This window comes from Vombatus ursinus, unplaced genomic scaffold, assembly GCF_900497805.2.
Source record: "Vombatus ursinus unplaced genomic scaffold, bare-nosed wombat genome assembly UNPS02005659.1, whole genome shotgun sequence".
NCBI lineage: Eukaryota > Metazoa > Chordata > Mammalia > Diprotodontia > Vombatidae > Vombatus > Vombatus ursinus.
The window spans coordinates 8,470,804-8,491,617 of NW_020945437.1; the positions used below are offsets into that span (position 1 = coordinate 8,470,804).

Consider the following 20,814-nt stretch of genomic DNA (forward strand, 5'->3'; position numbering starts at 1 on the left):
TAGGTGGCACAGTGGATAGAGTATATGGCCTTAAGCCAGACAGAGTCATCTTCCTAAGTTCAAATCAAACCTCAGACACTTACTAGCTGTGTGACCCTGGGCAAGTCACCTAACCTTGTTGGCAAAGCCCTATGGTATCTTTGCCAAGAAAACCCCAAATGGGATCAACAAAGAGTCGGACATGACTGAAACGATTGAATAACAAAGTCTGGAGTTGCTTTCTCTACAATCTCTCTCTCCTGTTTAGGCAACATTTAGAAGGATAGAGGTGGGGCAGCTAGAGATGTATGCTTTTTAAAGCTTTCCCCCCACACCTCACACAGGATTTAGTTTTATAACTATCAAATGTGCTTATAGCTATCTCTGTTGGTGTCTATCTCCCTAATATACAGCTAGTAAGCACCTTGAGGACAGGAACTATGTTGTGTAAATTTTCCATCTCCCTCTTCACCTAGCACAGTGTTCTGTAGAGTGTAGACACGTCACTGCTGAACATTTGAGAGAATTAAGAGGTAAGACATTAACATTGTGAATTTTGACCAGGCTTGAAAGTTGACAGAACTCACCACCTCTACTCCTTTTCCGAATGCCGTGCCATCGTATTTAATTAAGCAGTACATCTGCTGAATGGTTGTCCCCAACATCTAATTATCTGATAAATAACTCAGAGCAAGGTGATGTTGAAATCAACTAAAGGAGGGAGTGGGAAGGGAATGCTGTAATTGTTGAATAGAAACATTAACAATATAATTTATTTTCCCATGTAAGAACTAGGTAGGAAATAAGTTGCAATGGAATGTTATTAGAGACAGTTAGTGGAAGCCAAAGCTAATGCCTTTTTTTCTTATAAAACATCGGTTGGCAATGTTATTGGCATCATCTTCACAAGTCACTTATTAACTGTGTGTAAACCCTCCAACTTGTGGTGCAGGATGTGGTATACTGCAACCTTCTCACAAGTCTCACCACCACTAATGTCAAGCTGCATTTAATTCTCAGCCATGAAACAAGCATTCTCTTCACTCTCCATTGATTTACCCAGGCCAGGGGTGGGGAACCTGTGGCCTTGAGGCCACATGTGGCCTCCTAGGTCCTTGGGTACTGCCTTTTGACAGTCCAACTTTTACAGAACAAATCCTTTTATTAAGGGGATTTGTTCTGTGAAGTTTGGATTCTGTTAAAGAGCCAAACTTGAGGATCTAGAGGGCCACATGTGGCCTCAAGGCCCTAGATTCCCCACCCCTGAACCAGGCCCTTCAAAGCTCCACAGTGAATTCTTTTCCCCATGTATCATAAATATAAAACCAAAGAATGTCAGAGCTGAAAGGAATGTCAGAAATTGTCTAGTGACTAGACTCTAGCCCGACTCCCTAACCCCCTAATTTTATTTATTTTGATAGTTTAATGGATTTAAGAGCTCAACCTTTGAGTATTGCATTTCACAACCTAGCTATAACTTCTCAACCTGTGTTTTTCATTTAATAATAATAATAACTCAAATTAAATGGTGCTCTAAAGTTTGCAAAGTCCCTTATTTATTTTATTTCATTTGGACACCTTGCTATAATTATCTATGATTATTTTATGAGCAGCTACTACAGGTATTATTATCCCATACTACAGATGAGGAAACTGATTCTCAGAGGGGTTAAATGACTTGCCCACAGTTACCTAGGTGCTAAGAACCAGAAGCAAGATTTGAACCCCAATTTTCCTGATTCATAGGATCACAGAATTTCTGAGCTGGAGGGGCCTTCAATGGCCATATAATTCAACCTACACTTGGAAAAGAATCTCCTTTATAACACATCCAACAAGCTGTCACCTAACTTTTGCCCAAAGACTTCCAATGAGGGGGAAATCTATTACTTCCAAATACTTTAAAATACCCATCATGTCCCTCCAAGTCTTTTCTTTTCCAGGTTCATCCCTAGCTCCTTCACCCTTTTATATATCCTGAACTCAATGCCCCTCACCACCATAGTTGTTCCTTCTCTGGACAGCTTCTAGTTTATCAACATCCTCCCTGGAATGTGGTGCTTAGAACTGTTCTAGATGTGGTCTGACGAGTACAGTGGGAGTGTCGCATCCTTAGTCCTGAATGCTGAATTTCTCATAATTTTGCCCAAGATCCCAAAAACTTTATTGACTGTTGCTGGACGTTGCTGAATGATATTGAGTTGGTGGACTAAAAACGGTAACTTTCTGTCCCCTTTTCTACCACTCTGTGATAATCACTTTAGAAATAGGAAGGGGTCATATAGAACAGGGAAATTAGGAGATAAGGATAAGCCCTTGAGAGGTTACCTAAGGCTACTATACTGAAAGGCAGCTACATTGTGCAGTGGATAGAGCACTAGGCTTGGAGTCAAAGAGACTTGAGTTCAAATCAGATACTTACTAGCTGTGTGACCTGAGCAAGTCACTTAACCCTATTTGCCTCAGTTTCTCATCCACAAAATGAGCTGGAGAAGGAAATAGCAAACCCTTCAGTATCTCTGCCAATAAAACCCCAAATGGGGTCTCCAAGAGTCTGACACAACCGAGCAACAAAACAATGCTGAAAACGATGTGTAATCAAGAAGAAGGTGTTAGGACAGTTGTAGGAACATTAGCCTGGGAGTCAGGAAACTTCAAGACTATCCTTAGTTCTGCTACTTCCTTGATTGTTTTTGGTCAACTCTTTTCACTTTTATAGGCCTCAGTTTCCTTATTGTCAAATGAAGGGATGGAAATAGATGATCTCAGTGGTCCTTTCCAGATCAAAGATTCTGTAGTTCTAAAACAATGTGCACATTAAACTCATCTACTTGGTGAGAACCTCAAGGAAAAGAGCGACCATTTCTTAATTTTCTTTGTATCCCCTTAACTCTTTGAACAGTGCTGAGTGAGTAGTACATCATCAATAAATTCTGAATGTTGGGCTGATTACAGTATTATGTGAGTAGTACAAAATAAAGTATTTATACTTCTAATAGTTAAAAAACATTTATTAAGTGCCTCTTATCATGAATACTGGGGTTGATGACACACACCTGCAATCCCTGCTGCTGGGGAGGCTGAGGTTGGTGGATCAATTGAAATTTGGAGTTCTGTGCTATAGTTGGGCTGATGCCTATACAGTGTATGCATTAAGTCTGGCACCAGTATGATGAGCACCTAGGAGTGGGGGACGACCAGGATGCCTAAGAAGAGGTAAACTGGCCCAGGTCAGAAATGCAGCAGGTCAAAACTTCTGCCTGAGTACTTAATGCACTTCCAGCCTGGGTTAGATAGGGAGAATCTGTCTCCAGAAAGAAAGAGAGAGAGAAAGAGATAGAGACAGAGAGACAGAGAGAGACAGAGAGAGACAGACAGACAGAGAAAGAGAGAGAGAGACACAAAGAAAGAGAGAATAATATCTACTCTCAAAGTAGTTTATATTCTGCTGGGAAAGAGAGGTAGGGGCAAGGTAGGCATGCAACAGATACACAGGTAAGCAGATAGAAAGTAATTTAATGAGGGAAGTTTTAATAACTAGGGAAATCAGAGAAGGCTTCACAGAGGAGGCAACACCTCTGCTGAACTTTGAAAAAAGATCTTGGTCTGAAACTTGATACCTCTAATGACATCTGCACAAGTTCAGTCCATGTAAACTTGTAAATGTGGGATACTGACCACATAAGTGGTATGGGATTGATATATGTTAGTTATTAAGGGCAGTTAATAGGACTATACTAATAAAAATGCTGTTGCCAGTTTAACAGACAGATCTCACATAGATATTTTGATCTTGCTTCTGTAGTATCCATATACTTCCCAGGCATCTCAGAAATTTAATTTTCTTTTTCAAAGTGCATTTCTTCAATTTAGTTAACAAACAATGGGGCAAAGGTATTATAACACCATTCAGACCTGTTCATTGGTATTGTTGTTGTTCAGTCATTTCAGTTACAGATACAGATATAGACTCTTTGTGACCCCATTTGGCATTTTGTTGACAAAGATATTGGAATGGTATGTCATTTCCTTCTCCAGCTCATTTTATAGATGAAGAAACTGAGGAAAACAGAGATAAGTGACTTACCCAGGGTTACAGAGCTAGTAAGTGTCTGAGATCTGTTGTTGGGCATTTTCTCCTCAGACACTTTTTCCTTAGATTTGAACTCAGGGCTTTCTGACTTCAGGACTGGTACCCTGTTCACCACATCACCTAGCTGTCCAATTCATCAGGGTACTGGAAGTAAATGAAGATATCAGAAAGACAAACTGCACATCACTGACCCAATAGGTCTTGAAATATTGAATTCTGACCAGCTGCAGGGGAACTGAACAAATAGAAGAACATATACCAATAGACATATAAGCCATATAGGGTTTGGACATCTTTCATTGAACAGTTTCCCATATCCAGATCAGATTGTGCTGTGGACCCGTAGGTCAAATTGGGTAGAGAGGTGTCAATGGCAGAGATTGGTTAGTTCAGGATGGCCTTATTTTTCAAATCCAGCTTCTATAGTCATAACTCCACATTCTTCTTGGCAAATGGTGACAGGCTTCCATTGGAAGATAATGCAGATCTAGGTGAACTTCTTCTGGTTCATACATAGAAACTCTTTTTGAGCTATGGCATCTGGTCTAGGCAATGCATTGACCAGAATTGGTGCTTCTAGTACTAGGCTAATTGCACCACCTTACAGGCTATGTGGCAGTGACTACTCTGCCTTGACAGCAGTACAAACATATTGAAAGTCCTGGGGCTTTAGGCTATAAATAAGGAATAGCCTAGGGGCACTATAGCTGAATAATGGTGTACATCTGCTCCAAATAATGCTTCTGGCAGTATTAAGAATGAAACGTGACTAGCTGTATCTTACAATAGCTGAAATATGAAGTGCCAGCCAGTGGTTTCTAAATATCACTGAGAAGTGAAGGAAATGGGTTATTTTGGGGCTTTTGGGATTCAGTCCCTAGGGTCACAGTTGTGGATGAAAGTGGACAGTATTTTGTTATTTCATCTCCCATACTGGGATTGCAGGGATGCTTGCTCTAATTCGGTGAGGATAGAATACTTCTTTTGGGGGCAGCTAGGTGGAGTCAGGAAGACCTGAGTGCAAATCCAGCTTCAAATACTTACTCCTTGTGTGACCCTGGGCAAGTCACTTAACCTCTGTTTGCCTCAGTTTTCTCAATTATAAATGGGGATAACAATAGTACCTACCTCCCAGGGTTGTTGAGAGGACTAAATGAGACAATAATTGTAAAACACTTAGTACAGTGCGTGGCACATAGTTAAGTGGTATATGAATGTTAATTATTATTATTACTACAACTCTAATCGTGTAGGATAGAATTCCATGAAAACTTCACATGACATTTTCAGAAGGGCCTTAAGTCCACCAATGGTATTTGAAATGAAAATTTTATTTTTGAGGAACAACATAAGGAAGGCTTAGATACGAATTTGGCTGAACATAAGGGAACATGAGTGGGCATGAATGATAATAACAATAGCTAGGATTTATCTAGTGTTTTAAGAATTTTACAAATTTGATCTCATTTCATCTTTACAACAACCCTGCTGTTATTAATCTCATTAATTAATTAATCAATCTCATTTTATAGATGAGGAAATTGAGGCAGACAGATTAAGTGACTTACCCAGGGTCACACAACTGGGAAGTTGGGGCTGGATTTGAACTCAGGCCTTCCTGATCCCACATGCCATACTCTATGTACTGTGTCATTTAGCTGACTGTGTGATCTCTCTTGTGATCCCTTCCCTGCCATGGTGGGTAGTGGGGACCTACGCCTGGGACTCAGTGGTTAGGCCAGACTCAATATCCTCTCATGAAAATGCTATAAGGAGTTGTAGGGATATATAAAGACTGGGAAGTGGGGGCTTTTGTGGAGCAAAATGATGATCATAGACCAGTTGATGACTACATCTAACTAGACAAATTTAACTCATTCACATAGCTCAAAAAACTGATTAGTCTGGGGTGGTTCAGGATAAGCCCCGGCTCAGACCCCAGCAGGAAAGGCAGTGTGCTTTAGGAGAATGTGGTTCAACTGGGAGTCAGGAGTCCTAGTTTTGAATCTTGTCTATACCAGGATTGACTATATAACTATGAGTCTGCTGGGTAATACAGTGGGTAGAGTGCTGGGCTTGTAGTTAGGTGTGCTCATCTTCCTGAGTTCAAATCTGACCTCAGGTACTTACTAGTTGTGTGACCCTGGGCAAACCACTTAACCCTGTTGGCCTCAGTTTCCTCATCTGTAAAATGAACTGGAGAAGGAAATTATAAACCATTCCAGTATCTTTACCAATAAAACTCCAAATGGGGTCATGAAGAGTCAGACACAACTGAACAACAACAACAATAACAAAGTACCTACCTTGTAGGTATGTTAGGAGGCTCAGAGGAGTTCAAGTACGTAAATAATTTTTTGCAAACCCTAAAATGGCTATATAAACATCAGCTTTTATTAGGCAGCTGTCATATTTTGCCATCATCTCTGTCCCCAGCCTAAGTCAGTAGTTGGCAATTTTGGATCAAAGTAGGTTGGCAAAAGTCTTGAACCTTGGCAGTTTCCAATGCCTGGAGTTCTCTCCTTTCTCATCTCTACCTCCTGGTTTCTTTCAAGTCTCAGTTAAAATTTCACTTTCTATAAGAAACTTTTCCCAGTCTCCCTTGAGTTCAGTACTTTCCCTCGGTGATTATCTCCAATTTATCCATCTTGTTTGTGCATCGTTGTTTGCCTATTGTCTCCTCCCATTAGACTGGGAGCACCTGAGGGCAGGAGTTATCTTTTGCTTTGTATTCATTGAGCTTAACACAATGCCTGGAACATAGAAGGTCTTGACTTGATTTACAGGACCCCTCCCACTACTGGATTTCTGGGTGGTTCCTAACACATTCAAAAGGAGGGTTTATGAAAGAATATGTACAAGAATTACCCATGGATAGGGTATGACTTTTATCAGTACAGGGAATTGCCACATGAAGGAGATCATAGATCCATTAAGCAGGGATTCTTAACCTAGTTGCTAGAAGTTATGTACTTGTCCTGCTTCCTTTATCAGTTTATACTAACTCATTAGATGACATTGCCAGGTCAAGGAAGCGTGACTGTAGGAACATTAATCTTCAGGGAATTAGCAGTCATCATAGTCTCATGCAAACTTGGTATCCCTTACTGTGGCCTTTTTATTCTCTTCATCTGCCACTGTTCAATATTTTCTTCTTTTTGATTGACTTCTAAGTTCTTTTTCATCTTCTGCTCTGCATTTGTTGGAATAGTTTTCATAGCTTTGTAGATCACAATGACAACTATGAGCAGACTCATATAGTCAATCCTGGTGTAGACAAGATTCAAAACTAGGACTCCTGACTCCCAGTTGAACCACATTCCCCTAAAGCACACTGCCTTTCCTGCTGGGGTCTGAGCCGGGCTTATCCTGAACCACCCCAGACTAATCAGTTTTTTGAGCTATGTGAATGTGTTAAATTTGTCTAGCTAGATGTAGTCATCATCTGGTCTATGATCACCACTGTGCTCCACAAAATGTGCTCCAGAAAAACATTCTAAGAAGGGGTTCATAGACACACAGACTGCTGAAGAGATCCATGACAGACGAGAAAGTTGAGAACCCCAGCTGACTAAAGTATAGAAAAGAACAAATGTATTTCTTTAGACTAGGAAAGTTAAAACCTGTTTTAAAATGTTACTGTATGATTGGTTTTGGGCATTTTCTCCTCAGACTTTTGCTGATTTTAATCACATTATTAGTCAGGAATAAAACAATCATCACCAATACAGCAAAATCCCACTTATTGGGGATGGAAGTGTAGTGATCAGTCTTGGACTTTGAGATCCTCAACCTTCAAAAAGTTCTCGGGATATGTAAAGCATCTAAAGATCAGGAAAGAGTGGGCACATTCCCTGCCAAGGGTCAAGTATTTTATACCTCTGAGCCTCACAGTCCCACGACACTCATTTAACATATAATTCTTTTTCTTTTCTTTTTGTCTGGGACCTATGATTTTATTGTATGAGTTTCCAGTAAGGAAACTCAACCCTGCAGATCAGTATCTGCTTGTCAATTTACTGTTTTAGAGAGATGCCAAGGTCACACAGCCAGCATGTCAGAGGTGGCACAGGAACCCACATCTTCCTGACTCTTTACGTACTTGTCCTGCTTCCTTTATCACACAGTTCCTAAGAAACTAGCTATCTGATATATCATCTCAGAAGAGATTAGAAGCAAGAAACTTGAAAACTAGAAAGAAGTGAGGGTTAGCGGTGGGGGTAGGAAGAGATCAGGGAAGGTCAAGAGTAGAAATGCTGTTAGAAGTAGAAAAAACAACAGCAGAAGTCACAACTGACAGCCTGACATTGAGGCAGGAGACAAAAACAAAAAGGCAGACACAATTATATTACCACTTAGTTACATGACAACAATGGAGGCCATCATGGTGACCCTGAACCACAGGGAAAACATTAATCCTCTGTATCCTCTGTCTGAGAAGACAAGCAAGTATAATATATTTCAGAAAACTTTCCACCAAAAACGGTTAAAAGAAAAGAAATTTTTGATGTTTGAAAGACCAGTTTATACTAACTCATTAGATGACATTGCCAGGTCAAGGAAGCGTGACTGTAGGAACACTAATGTTCAGGCAATTAGCAGTCGTCATAGTCTCATGCAAACTTGGTATCCCTTACTGTGGCCTTTTTATTCTCTTCATCTGCCACTGTTCAATATTTTCTTCTTTTTGATTGACTTCTAAGTTCTTTTTCACCTTCTGCTCTGCATTTGTTGGAATAGTTTTCATAGCTTTGTAGATCACAATGACAAAAAGTTCACTGAAAACATGGCTGATACATACTTCTTAATCCGATTCAGAAATAGGTTTGTATTGGAATTGAAACTTCCACCTGAGGGCAGCTAGGTGGCGCACTGGTTAGAGCACTGGCCCTGGAGTCAGGAGGATCTGAGTTGAAATGTGACCTCAGACATTTACTAAGTGGGTGACCCTGGGCTAGTCACTTAAAACCACTTGCCTCCAAAAAGAAAAAAAAAAGAAAAGAAGCTTCCATCTGAAATGGCATAAGGAGAAGAGTCCTAGAGGAAAAAGGAAGAAATGATCTAATGAGAAAATATTTTCAGACTAATAGGAAACCCAAACATATAAAAATGCCTCAGTATGTGGTCAACATATTAGGAGATAGGTCATATGAGTGCCCATCCAGAGGAAAAAAAGAGTTTCCAGGCTTTTTATTGATAAAACAAGCCAAAGAGATCTCTATTCCAACATTTTACCATCCTGTTCATTAAACCTCACAAGAGAAAAGCTACTATTCCTCTCCCAACCCACAAAAATATACACATGGTACAGGATTCCTATCACATGTCAGTATCTCTGGGCAAGTAGATGCTCACGACATTCTTTTTCAGCTACTTTTTTTCTTAAAAGAAAATTTTCAGACCTTCTTATAGTCTGAGGAAGGAGTATCTGGAGAAGTCAGCTATTCATTTAACAAATTCAATTTTGCATGACATCAGTTCAATTCAGATGTTACCCTCCTTGGTGAAATCCTACCTCTTTCTCCCCCCTCCAATATTCTTAGCCCATGTTGACTATTCTTTTGCTTGACTTCTGTCACATTCTGCTGTTATTATGGTACAGTGGAGAACGGGGATTAAAAGCTGACCTTGGAAACTTACTAGCTGCACAATCTTGGACAAGTCACTTAATCTCTTTGAAACTTAGTTTCCTCATATATAAAATGGGAATAATAGTAGCACCTAACCCACAGAGTTGTTAAGGAGTCAATGATATAAATTAGTTAATCACTTTGTAAACCTTAAATGTGCTATATAAATGTTTGCTATTGTTATTCTTTGTATGTATACATGCCATACCTTTCCTATTAGATTGTAAACTTCTTGAGGGCAGGAATTATGCCATCTTCCATCTTTGTACCTCCGGGGCCAAAGGACTATCTTCCTGATGGTAAGCACTGAATAAATAATTGCTGAATTGAATTGATTGCACATCACAGATGACATTTTTGTAAATATGATATGAAATTGAGCAAGACCCTGATCTTCTCTGGGCTTCAGTTTCCTCATTTGTAAAGCAAGGGTATTTAGACTAGAAAAGGGATTCTAAGCCATTTTGTGTCATAGATCCCTTTGAGTCTGGTGAGGCATAGGATTATAAAGGAAATCAATTATATGAAAATATAGTTGTCAAAATATTTTAAAATGGTCTATGACACAAAATGTCTTAGAACTCCTTTTCTAATATAAATCCCTTCACTTTATGAATAAAGAAACTGAAACCCAGAGAGGATCAGAGACTTGTCCAATCTTCTATCATATTTACATAAATGCCATCTATTCTTTAATGGTATTTGAGAAGTGTGAACCCTGAACCCCACGAACCCCATGAACTCCAATTTGAAACAGAGTCTGCTCTAAGAAAGAGACAAACGAAATTGGGGTACATGTGTTCACAGTTTAATTTCTCAAAGTCGCTTCACACACATTGCATGAGAGTTCATTCCAAAACTGGGCCACCCCTAAGGGGGCCAGTTCAGAACTGGCTCTGTTTGGGATTTTGGAGTACAGCCTTATATGCCCTTTGAAGAGTAGATGTTCCCAAGGAGTGCCAATCAACCATGATTGGTTGACATATTAGGAGGTAGGTCATATCAAAATGAGGTCTTGAGTACCTGCTTCAGATCACCATCCACAGCGGCCAGTATCTCCTGCCATCAAAGGAAATACCACCCCCAGTCTTGGAAGTCTGTCTCCACCCAAACTTGAGTAGGGTAAAATCAAATTCAGGACTGGTTTGGAGTTTGACCAAAATAAGAAGATTCAATGCAATCTCATTATTGGAAATGTCCTTCTGAAGAACTTTGGACAGAAGACTGGCAGGGTGGAGTTCTGAGTCTCCAAGACAAAGATTACCAAGAAAAATCATTTTTAACAGAAGATATCAGCAACTACCAATCCATATGTTCACTTTTTAACCTTTATAAAATCCTTGTGAGAATGGTTTCTGCCCTATTAAGAGTATCTTCATTTTTTTATTTAATTTTTTTTATTTTTAAATTAAAAACAATTTTTAACTTATGGAATAAAACAAACATTTCCATAATACAGTATAATAAAAAAGTTAATTGTACATGAAACTGCAAATCTATTATGTACAACTTGCTATTTCTTTTAAATATATAATAAAGTTATCATGTAAATTTCTTTTTTTTTCTTCCCCCATCCTATCTTAAAGATGGCTACCATTAGACACAGATATGTATGTATGTAAAATTACTCTATACATACCTCTATTTATCAGTGCTTTCTGGGGTTATAGATAGCATCTTTCTTCATATGTCCTTTATTTTTAATTTGTATATTTATAATAGTCAAAATGACTTCTTAAAACAATATTGCTGTTACTATATATAACATTCTCTTGTTTCTTCTCACTTTGCTCTTCAGCATTTCGTGCAAGTCTTTCCATGCCTTTCTAAGATCATTGAGCTCATCATTTCTCATAGCATGGTAGTATTCCATCACAACCATATACCACAACTTGTTCAGTCATTCCCCAATTGATTCTTGCCATTTCCAGTTCCTCACCACCACAAAGAGAGCTGCTATAAATGTTCCATTCACATTTGAAGTTGATTACCATTTGTGAATTTTCCTCTATCTGATTTTTACTCACTGCCGTTATCCCTTCCACATCATTGGGTTAGGGATGTGCTGCCCCTGCTATCTAGAAAATCCCCATAAAACTTTTTGGCCATCCCTTCATACTAGAGAAGAAGTCTGAATTTTTTCTTTTTCTTTTATGAGGTGTTTACAATACCTTATTGTAAAATTTGGGTTAAGTATTTGGTCATAGGCTCTGTGTCATCTGCTGGCCTTCGTGTGTTGTCTGCGGCTTCTGCAAAACTCCCCCAAAATTCCCATTTAATTTCCAAAACCACAATGGGAAAAGTTGAGAAGTGGAAGGGATAACTGTATTTTCTCTCGGTCTCTCTTTTTACCCTATCTCTGTTACCTCATCTTCTCCTCCCACCCACTCACTCCCCATCCCACACACCCCTCCAAAAGTCTCTCTCCACTCTTCTCCCCCTACCTTCCTGAATCCCAATCTACAGACCCCTCTAAGAGAACCTTTAAAGAAAACATGAAGAAGGAACAGGCAGGTTTTCACCAGAGGATCTTCTATCACAAGCTGGCTAAAAAGGATAGAGAATATAAAATTTAACTATTTTTTGCTGTTTAAAAAAGTAACTTAGAACAAAACGTAGTCTTGAAGGTTCTCTTCAGACAAATATTACAAAAACACAAAGAAAAGAGTGTCTAGAAGAAGATCATTAAAAGTATTAAATGCTACAGAAGCTGAGAAGGATGAGGGCTGAGAAAAAGTCATTAGACTCATCAATTTGGAGATTACTGGTAATTTTGAAGAGAGAAGTTTCAGTTGAATGAGGAGGTCAGAAATTATATTGCAGAGGGTTTAGAAGAGAGTGAGAAGAGATGTGGAGGCACAGTATGGGTGGCTCTTTCAAGGAGTTTAACTAAGAAGGGGAGGAAAGATATGGGACAATAACTAGTGGGGATGGTAGGATGTAGTAAGGATTTTTTAAGGATGGAGGAATGATAAGCATGTTTGGAGGCAGCAGGGAAAAAACTAGGAGATAGGGACAGATTAAAGATTAGAGAGTGGGAATGACAGTGGTGGCAGTCTGCTGGAAAAGATAAGAGGGGATAGAATCTGGGTACATGAAAGGAAGTAACCTTCCTGAGAAGAAGGGCCATCTCTTTATCAGAGACTGGAGGGAAGAAAGATATGAAGGGGACAATGTTAGAGGGATGTCATATGAAGAGAAAGGGAGAGTAAGGAGCTCTGGGCAAACAGCCTCAATTTTTTGGCCAAGTATGAAGTGAGTCAAAGTCAAGCACTGAAGAGAGATGATGGGCTGGGCTTTGAATAGAACAGGCAGAGGAGATCAGGCTGTATCCTATTTGAGAAATTGAACTGTACTTTCAAGGTCAAAATTAAAATTGCTTGCTGTCAAACAAAACAAAGCAGAAACCAAAAAAAAAAAAAAAAACCAATTCTCTCTCCAAAACACTAATATTTTTCTGAACATGGTTACATGGTTGCAAATCATAGAGCACTGTGATATAACAAAAATATAAAAATTACAAGCAACCCAAAGCACAGTATAAAGATATCTGTTGGGTGTAAGTAGACTATAGCATAGTCCATGGCCTCAGGAAGCTTACAGATTAGTAGAGAGCATAAAACAAATATACACATAATTATGTTTAAGGTTAACAATGTACATGATAAATATAATATTTATGCTATATAAGATGATATATAACAAAATAACATGTGCATTGTCATGTCTAACTCTTCATGACCCCTTTTGGAGTATTCTTGGCAGAGATATTGAAACAGTGTTTTGCCATTTCCTTCTCCAGCTCATTTTACAGATGAGGAAACTGAGGCAAACAGGATTAAGTGACTTGCCCAGGGTCACACAGCTAGTAAGTATCGGAGGCCAGATTTGAACTCAGGGAGATGAGTCTTCCTAACTCCAGTCGCAGCACTCTACCTACTTCACCACCTACCTGTATAGAAGTTCAAATAGCTACTCTATTTGGTAGCTTCAAGAAAGGACAGATCATTAGTAACTGGGAGGATCAGAAGAGGCTTCACAGAAATAGATCTGGCTTCACAAGAGATAAGAACCTCTTAAGAATGAAATTTTAGAGACAAATGATTCCAAAGAGGAAGAAAAGGGGAGCTGTCTGTGGAAGCATATTGAAAAAAAAAACACTCCTTTTTCTCTACAAATATTTTTTCTCCAGGCCTTTCCAAGATTTTTCCCTTTCATCAAGTGGGAGGAACAAAAGCAAAGGCTTTCCTTTGAATGGAGGAAGAGTAATAACCAAGCTTAACTCTGACCTTGGAGAGTGATCATTGCCTTCCCATCCATCTGGAGTGATTGACACCATGACCCACCTGAGGACAGCACCTTTTCTTTAGAAATTGAAGATTAAGATATTGATCACAGGGTGGAATTTTTAAGGAGAAGTGGTCCAGGGCAAGGAACTGAGTAATTCTGGAATGTTAACTCAGAATTGCATTTTAATATATTAAATCTTTTTTCTTTGTTCAAGATTCCTATAAACTTTACCTCAAATCTTCTTGGGGCAGATTATTGGAAGGCATGGGAGACTATGCTAGTTTGGACGTATCTTTCCCCTCCACCAGTTAGAAAGCACTTGGATATAGATTAATGTTAAATTCAATAAAATTGTATCTGGCAGACTCAAGCCTACACTGCAGAAGAGGCCAAAGTGAATGAATAATGAACCAACTCATTGAAAAATGTTCAATTTTAAACAAGCATGTAAAGAAAAAGGAACTAAGAGCAGGTTAAGATCAAATAGATAAGTGTGGATCTGGTGAGAGTCTCAAGAGGTATAAAGTTCAGAATGAGTTGATGGTTAAGGCCATCTCAAAAAGCAAAGTATAATGAAAAAGACTTGTAAACTATGTTAGGTGGAGGCATAAACTCAAAGAAGGGGTGTGTCGGGGCCATCTCAAACATGCTCCAGAGACCAGATTGTTAAATTTTCAGTGTGAACATTTACAACTTGGGAGTCAGCAAAGCCTACAAACCATGCTTGATTTATAGTTTTGTTGATTGCATAGACTTAAGAGAGTGATGGAAAAATTGTAAATGATGCAGCTTAAACTTAAAAGTATGCCATAGGCCACCTAACCACCTAGCTATTGAGGCCACACACACTCTGGGGGGGGGGGGGGGGGGCAGTGGTGCTGAGGTCCTGAGAGAGGAGAAGGCACAGAGCTGAACTCTGACTCTCATCTGCAGCCAGTCCTGGACTGAGGACACACTTTGGCCAGGATGCTGATGTAGGAGTGGAGTGCTATGCCTGAACCACTTCACTGCTGCCTGCCTCAGTTTCTCCATCTGCAAAGTGTGGATCATAATAGCATGGGCCACCCGGGGTAGTCCAGAATTTCAAGTTCATTGCAGTGCCCTGCCTTTGGTAGGGATCTCCCAGTGTTACTGCCATGTTCTTTTCTTGGCAAGTAGATAAATAACCACACAAAGGAAAATGGAGGAAACTGAAGAGGTTAAGAGACTTGCCTAGGGTCACACAGCTAGTCAATGTCTGAGGCTCTATGCAGATAGTTGCCCTGTGACTTCATTGTCTTGTTTCATGACACTGGAATGGATGGCATATGAACAGGCCATTCAGCAAAACTTCTACATGGTCAAAGTTGGTGATACCTTTGGACCCACATGGTGGACCTGCTGGTTCTGAGTGGAACTGACTATCTCCAAAGCTTTGATGGGTCATGAAGTTCACCTTATCTGGGAGAGTGATAGAGAAGGTTTATTGTGGAGGAATGGGGAACCAGTCCAGGGTTTGACCAAATTGGGTGAGAAGACCAGCTACATCTGGACAGAGAAGATGAAAGAAGTAGATCCCTGGAGGCAAGTGTGAATCCCTCAGAGGGAGGGAGTGCTCAAGGAATCAGTCCACAAAAGCAGCAAAGCTAACAGAGTTTGGGGTTTGTCATTGCCAGCTTGACTCTGGCACTTTAAGGAGACAATCTGGAAATGTGCTCATAATTGGTCATCAGCTATCCAACTCATGCAGAAGAACCCACAGTTCACATTTTCCTGCTCTTAGGTACCACAGTATGAGTAGATGAAGAGGTACTACCCAAGCTTATACTCCCAGATCAAGAAGTACGTCTGGGTAGGACAGTTTATTCCAGTGGGGGGCACTTAGGTCGAGATGGATGGGAACCTTCCCAGTGGAGAGTCCAGGGTGAGACTGTTCCTTCAAGGATAGAACCTCTTCCTTCAGGAATTTGGGGAAATGTGTTCTAAGTTCTGACTTCCAGACACATTTGGGTGTTTGGTCCAACTCCTCCAGATCATGCATGGCAGTAGCATCCAACACTTCCTGACACAGAAGCTGAGCTAGAACTTGGTGAACTCCTTCTCTCATCATACCTTCTTCTGGAAAAGAATGATGGTTCCTGGGATGGAAAGCCATGTAGAAGAGATGCTGAAAACTATGAACAACAATAAAGACAAGAGGAGGGTGAACCACAATGCCTTCTTCTATGGGTTTGGGGATGGGGGTGGTGGCTCCACCCAGGCCATGCTAGACTGGCTGGAACAAGTGAAGGATACAGACAGACTGCCCAGGGTGTATTTCTCTATCCCAGAATGGTTTTTCTCATTACCGAAGAGAGGGATACAGGGCAGCTTTGCATGTGGGTAGAGGAATTGTTCCTAAAACTTTACAACTGCACCTACACCCAAATCAAAAAGGAGAACCAGGACTGTGAACAGATCCTGCATGATGTGGAACTCTTGAGCAGCCTGGCCTTGGCATGCAGTGGAACTTTCCAGTATCCTTCTCCTGAATCACAGCACCTCTGGAGGCTCTTGCTCCTAAACTAGTTCCATGATGAGCATCCTGGAAGCTGTATTCAGCAGGTGGTGGATGATGCTCTGAAGGACTATGGAGAGATTCGAAGCAGCATCTCCCGCCTCCTGAATGCTGCAATTTGGTCTCTGTGCGGAGGAGAGCCGGGCTCTTGAGATCTATGCCCACCATGCAACTTCCTCATTTTCAACACACTGTGCTAGGAACACGTAGAGGCGGTGGTCCTGCCAGGAGCCAATGACACCAAAAACATGGTCCTGGTGATCGTGCCTAGTATGGGTTACACCCAAGCCCCAGCTCTGGCGTGGCCTCCTCATGCCATCAGAGCGGTGCAGGAGGCTGATGGCTCTGTGATGCTGGAGAATGGCATTATCTGAGAGCACCTCAATTCCACAGGTTATTTAAACTCCTTGGTTTTGGTTTTCTCAGACAGGAAAACCATCTCCTAGGTGTCTTTGGCAACCAATTTGTGATATTTGATGATGTTCCCTTATGCCTCAGATATGATGGATTATCATCTGGAGATGTGGAAGCCAGTCGAGAAGCTTGACCAAGCCCTTGCAATGGGATTCCAGGAGGCCTTTGAGGCAGTGTTCATTTCTCCCTGCAGCGCAGTAGCCAAAGCATCCTGACACGAGAAATTGTGCTGGACACTGCCTGTCCATATCTCTAGTTTCATGATGAGGTGAACTGGTTTGAGTCCTACAAGTTCTTAAAGGTGGAATTCCCTGTCTGGGCCCAGATCACTAGTACCACCTAGGAGATCTAGTTTGGGCATATACAGAGACCAACACATTGTAATACCTCTTGGGACTGGGCTCTATTTGAGGTACGGGCCCGTTGACAGATGGACCTGTCAGACCATGGCTTTAGGATGGTGCTTCCCAACAACAGTGAGTATGGGGACTCTGTTCAGAACAACATCCTCAGCCCCTCCTTTTATGGGCACTCAAGCCTCCTGATGTCTTTGTGGACACGAGTCATCATCAGTTCACCTATGTGATAATGCTGCACATGGGATTACTCCAAGATTCCGGAGTCATACAAGCTGTCTGCAGCTTCAATTTCCTCCTACATGCTATACCCACAGGACCAGCCTTCTACCATCCCTGAGTGCTTTCTCATCATCTGCTGTGGTGCTAGAGACTGTTAAACAGGCAGAGGCTGGACCCCACCCTTGTGCCCTTGTATTAAATCTGCATGAGGCACCCAGCAGCCATGTAGACTTATGGCTCCAGATATCACTCCCTGTATAGGAAGCTATCATTAGCCTCATTTCCTTCTCTTTTCCTTCTAGTTGTGATCTTCTGGAATGTCCTGACCATTGGCAGCACTTGCTCCTAGAGAGCTCCTGCCTAAAGCTTTCCTTGTCTCCCTTCCAAGTGGTTTCTCTTTTCCTTGTGTTGTATTCTCCAGCTCCCTGATCAAGAGATGGGACCAGCACCTTGGGCCTCATCACCCTCAAATCCCTGGCCCCTAGACCTCAAATAAGGAGGAGCCCCCACCTTAATCCTAACCACTTCCCTCTTGGTCCCATCCAAGTATCAAGCTCCCCAACCTCTCTGCCCTAATACATTTGCTGCTGGGGGCAGTCCTGTTCACCTGGGGCTAGGAGGGAAGCCAGACATGCCCTCTTGTCTAGCTCCTGGGGCAGTGCTATATCTTAATAATACATTGAGGAGTGGAGGGAATGGGATAGGCTGCAGCTCTGAGGAGTAAGTTAGTGCCCCTGACTTGTACTCCCACTCTCAGCCTCTGGCTCTTCCTGGGTAATTCCAAGGAGCCATGAGGCAAGAGCTCATCTCACCCCCTACTACATCTCAAAAGCATATTCTTATCTCCTTTGTCCTTTCCTTCCTTTAATCAATCTTGGCCCTAGTAGCTGGTTTCTGATATACTGGATAGTGAACACATTTCAATCAACCCAGCAAATATTTTCATTAGCCAGCCCCTCGCCCCAAAAATATGTTATGGGTACATTCTTTTTTTCAGAGAGCCAGTTGTTAAACATTTGCCAGCATATCCCTAGGTTAGGGCCATTTCTCAGGGTAGATGGGACAGAAAGAGCAGAATTATTTGATTCTGAATTTGTTTCTTTGCCGAGAAAAATTATCTTTGGACTGGGAAAGAGACAGTAAACATGGTTAGTAGGAAGCTAAAATCTGAAATAAATAAAGATATGGTAAGAGATTACCTTCCGTGAATTCAAGTCTTTAGTTCTGATTCAACTGCATTCCGAGGTAGTGGAAAAAAACAGCAGAAGTATTTGCTGAGCTTGTGTCAGTGATCAAAGGCAGGTCTTGAGGGAGGATGACAAGTTCATTTTGGGAGATGTTAAATTTGAGATGATGGAGGGAAAAAAGAATATCCAGATGGAGATCAGTAAAAAGGTAGAAACTGATGACTGTCTTAATGCTCCAGGGAGACATAATAGTTGAGCTGCAAGAGCAGGAAGGCAGCAGCTCCTGGCAATAGCCCTAACAAAGACCCCCAACTTTGAGTATGGCTGAAGACAACATATCAAATCAAGGGAATCCCAGGCTTCTAGGTTGGTTTTCTTCAATTGGTCCTTTAATGTGTCTACTCAGCTGAAAGTATTGACAGGAAGCAAGAGAGTCAGGTTACCAAACAGCTATGTAGCTCTGGGAAGTCTGATTAAGTGATTTTCGCATTGTGCTTGGATAAATGTTCCCCTATGTTGTATGTGTTCGAAGGAAAATCTAAACTGCCTGATATTGTAGGCAAGGGGCATACCAAAGGGCTGGGTTATGATGATTGTCTCACAAGATCAGGGGCAGCTAGTCTTTGCAACATCTTCTAGCTCTTCCCTGTTTTCTAAGCCACTTTTGAAACCACAAGAAAGCAGAGGGCCATGGGACCCTGGCAGTCAGCAGTACCCTGACCAACTCTGGGGAAAGGTCAGGGATAGGGAGAGAGATATAGTAATAATCATCAGCGCAGACGTCATGATTAGAAACATTAGCTTGGACATGGTGAGAGTATGTAGGGAGAAAATTAATTTAACATATATTTATCAAGCATCTACTTTGTACAACTAGTTATATTCTGTATCAGAGATACATGATATGGTCCTTGCCCTTCAGGAATTTACCTTTTGAGAATATGACAAAACACATACATAAATAACTACCATTTAAGTAAGTATGGGATAAGTGCCGTAAGAATAATATAGATTTTAAGTGCTTTAGTATTGGAGTGCTTTGCCATTTCCTTCTCCAGCTCATTTTAAAGATGAGGAAATTGCGGCAAAGTGTTAAATGACTTGCCCAGAGTCACACAGCTAGTAAGTATCTGGGGCCAGATTTGAACTTGAGAAGATGAGTCTTCCTGACTCCAGGCTCAACACTTTATCCATTATGCCACCTAGCTGCCCTAGCTAACATTTATATAGTGCTTCCTATGTGCCAAGTGCTTTACAATGATCTCATTTGATCCTCACAACAATCCTGGGAGGTAGGTGCTATTATTAAACCCATTTTACAGATGAGGAAACTGAGACAAATAAAGGTTCAGTGACTTTCCCAAGGTCACATAGCCAGTGTGTCCCCTTTCCTCCCCTCCCCTCCATTGTGCCATCCCCCCAGGGAAGTTAAAAGCTACATTTATCCCCTCCCCATAGCAGCTGTTCAGGTGCCATCAGAAAAATTCTGCCTCCACTTCCTGCCCTCCATAGCTCCTCATGGCTATGTCAGGCATTTCTCAGAAGGTTGTCTTTTCACTTGGGGGTAGTGACTGATGAGTGAGAGCCCTGTGGCCCTCTTTGTACCCCTTTCTCATTTGGATGAGAGAATCACATAGGATGAGCAGGCATGAAGGGATTGAGATCTATATCACATATCTCATTACATTGTCTTTCCCCTCAAACCTACCCTTCTGCTAAAATTACTTCTTACTGTTGAGAGCATCACCACCCTTCCACTCACCCAGGTTTTCACAACTTTGGTGTCATCTTTGACCTCTCACTTTCATTTACCTCGATCATGTTTACATATCCAATCAGCTTGCCATCTCTACCTCCACATCTCTCATATCCAGCCTTTTCTCTCCACTAACCACTAACACAGTCACCACCCTAGCTCAGGCTCTCACCACCTCTCACCTGGAATATTGCAACAGCCTGTAATTGGTTTCTCTGCCTCAGGTCTCTTCCCACTCCAATCCATTCTCCACATGGCTGCCAAAGTGATTTTCTTAAAGGTCAGGTCTGACCATGCCATTCCCATACTTAATAAACTCTTAACATTTTATTATCTCTAGGCTCAAATATT

At 41.1% G+C, this 20,814-nt stretch overlaps 1 pseudogene; it reads left to right on the forward strand.

Annotated features, from left to right (window-relative positions):
* LOC114032696 overlaps window positions 1-17,949 on the forward strand; it is a 44,471-nt pseudogene extending 26,522 nt beyond the window's left edge.
* Window positions 17,950-20,814: the final 2,865 nt, after the last annotated feature.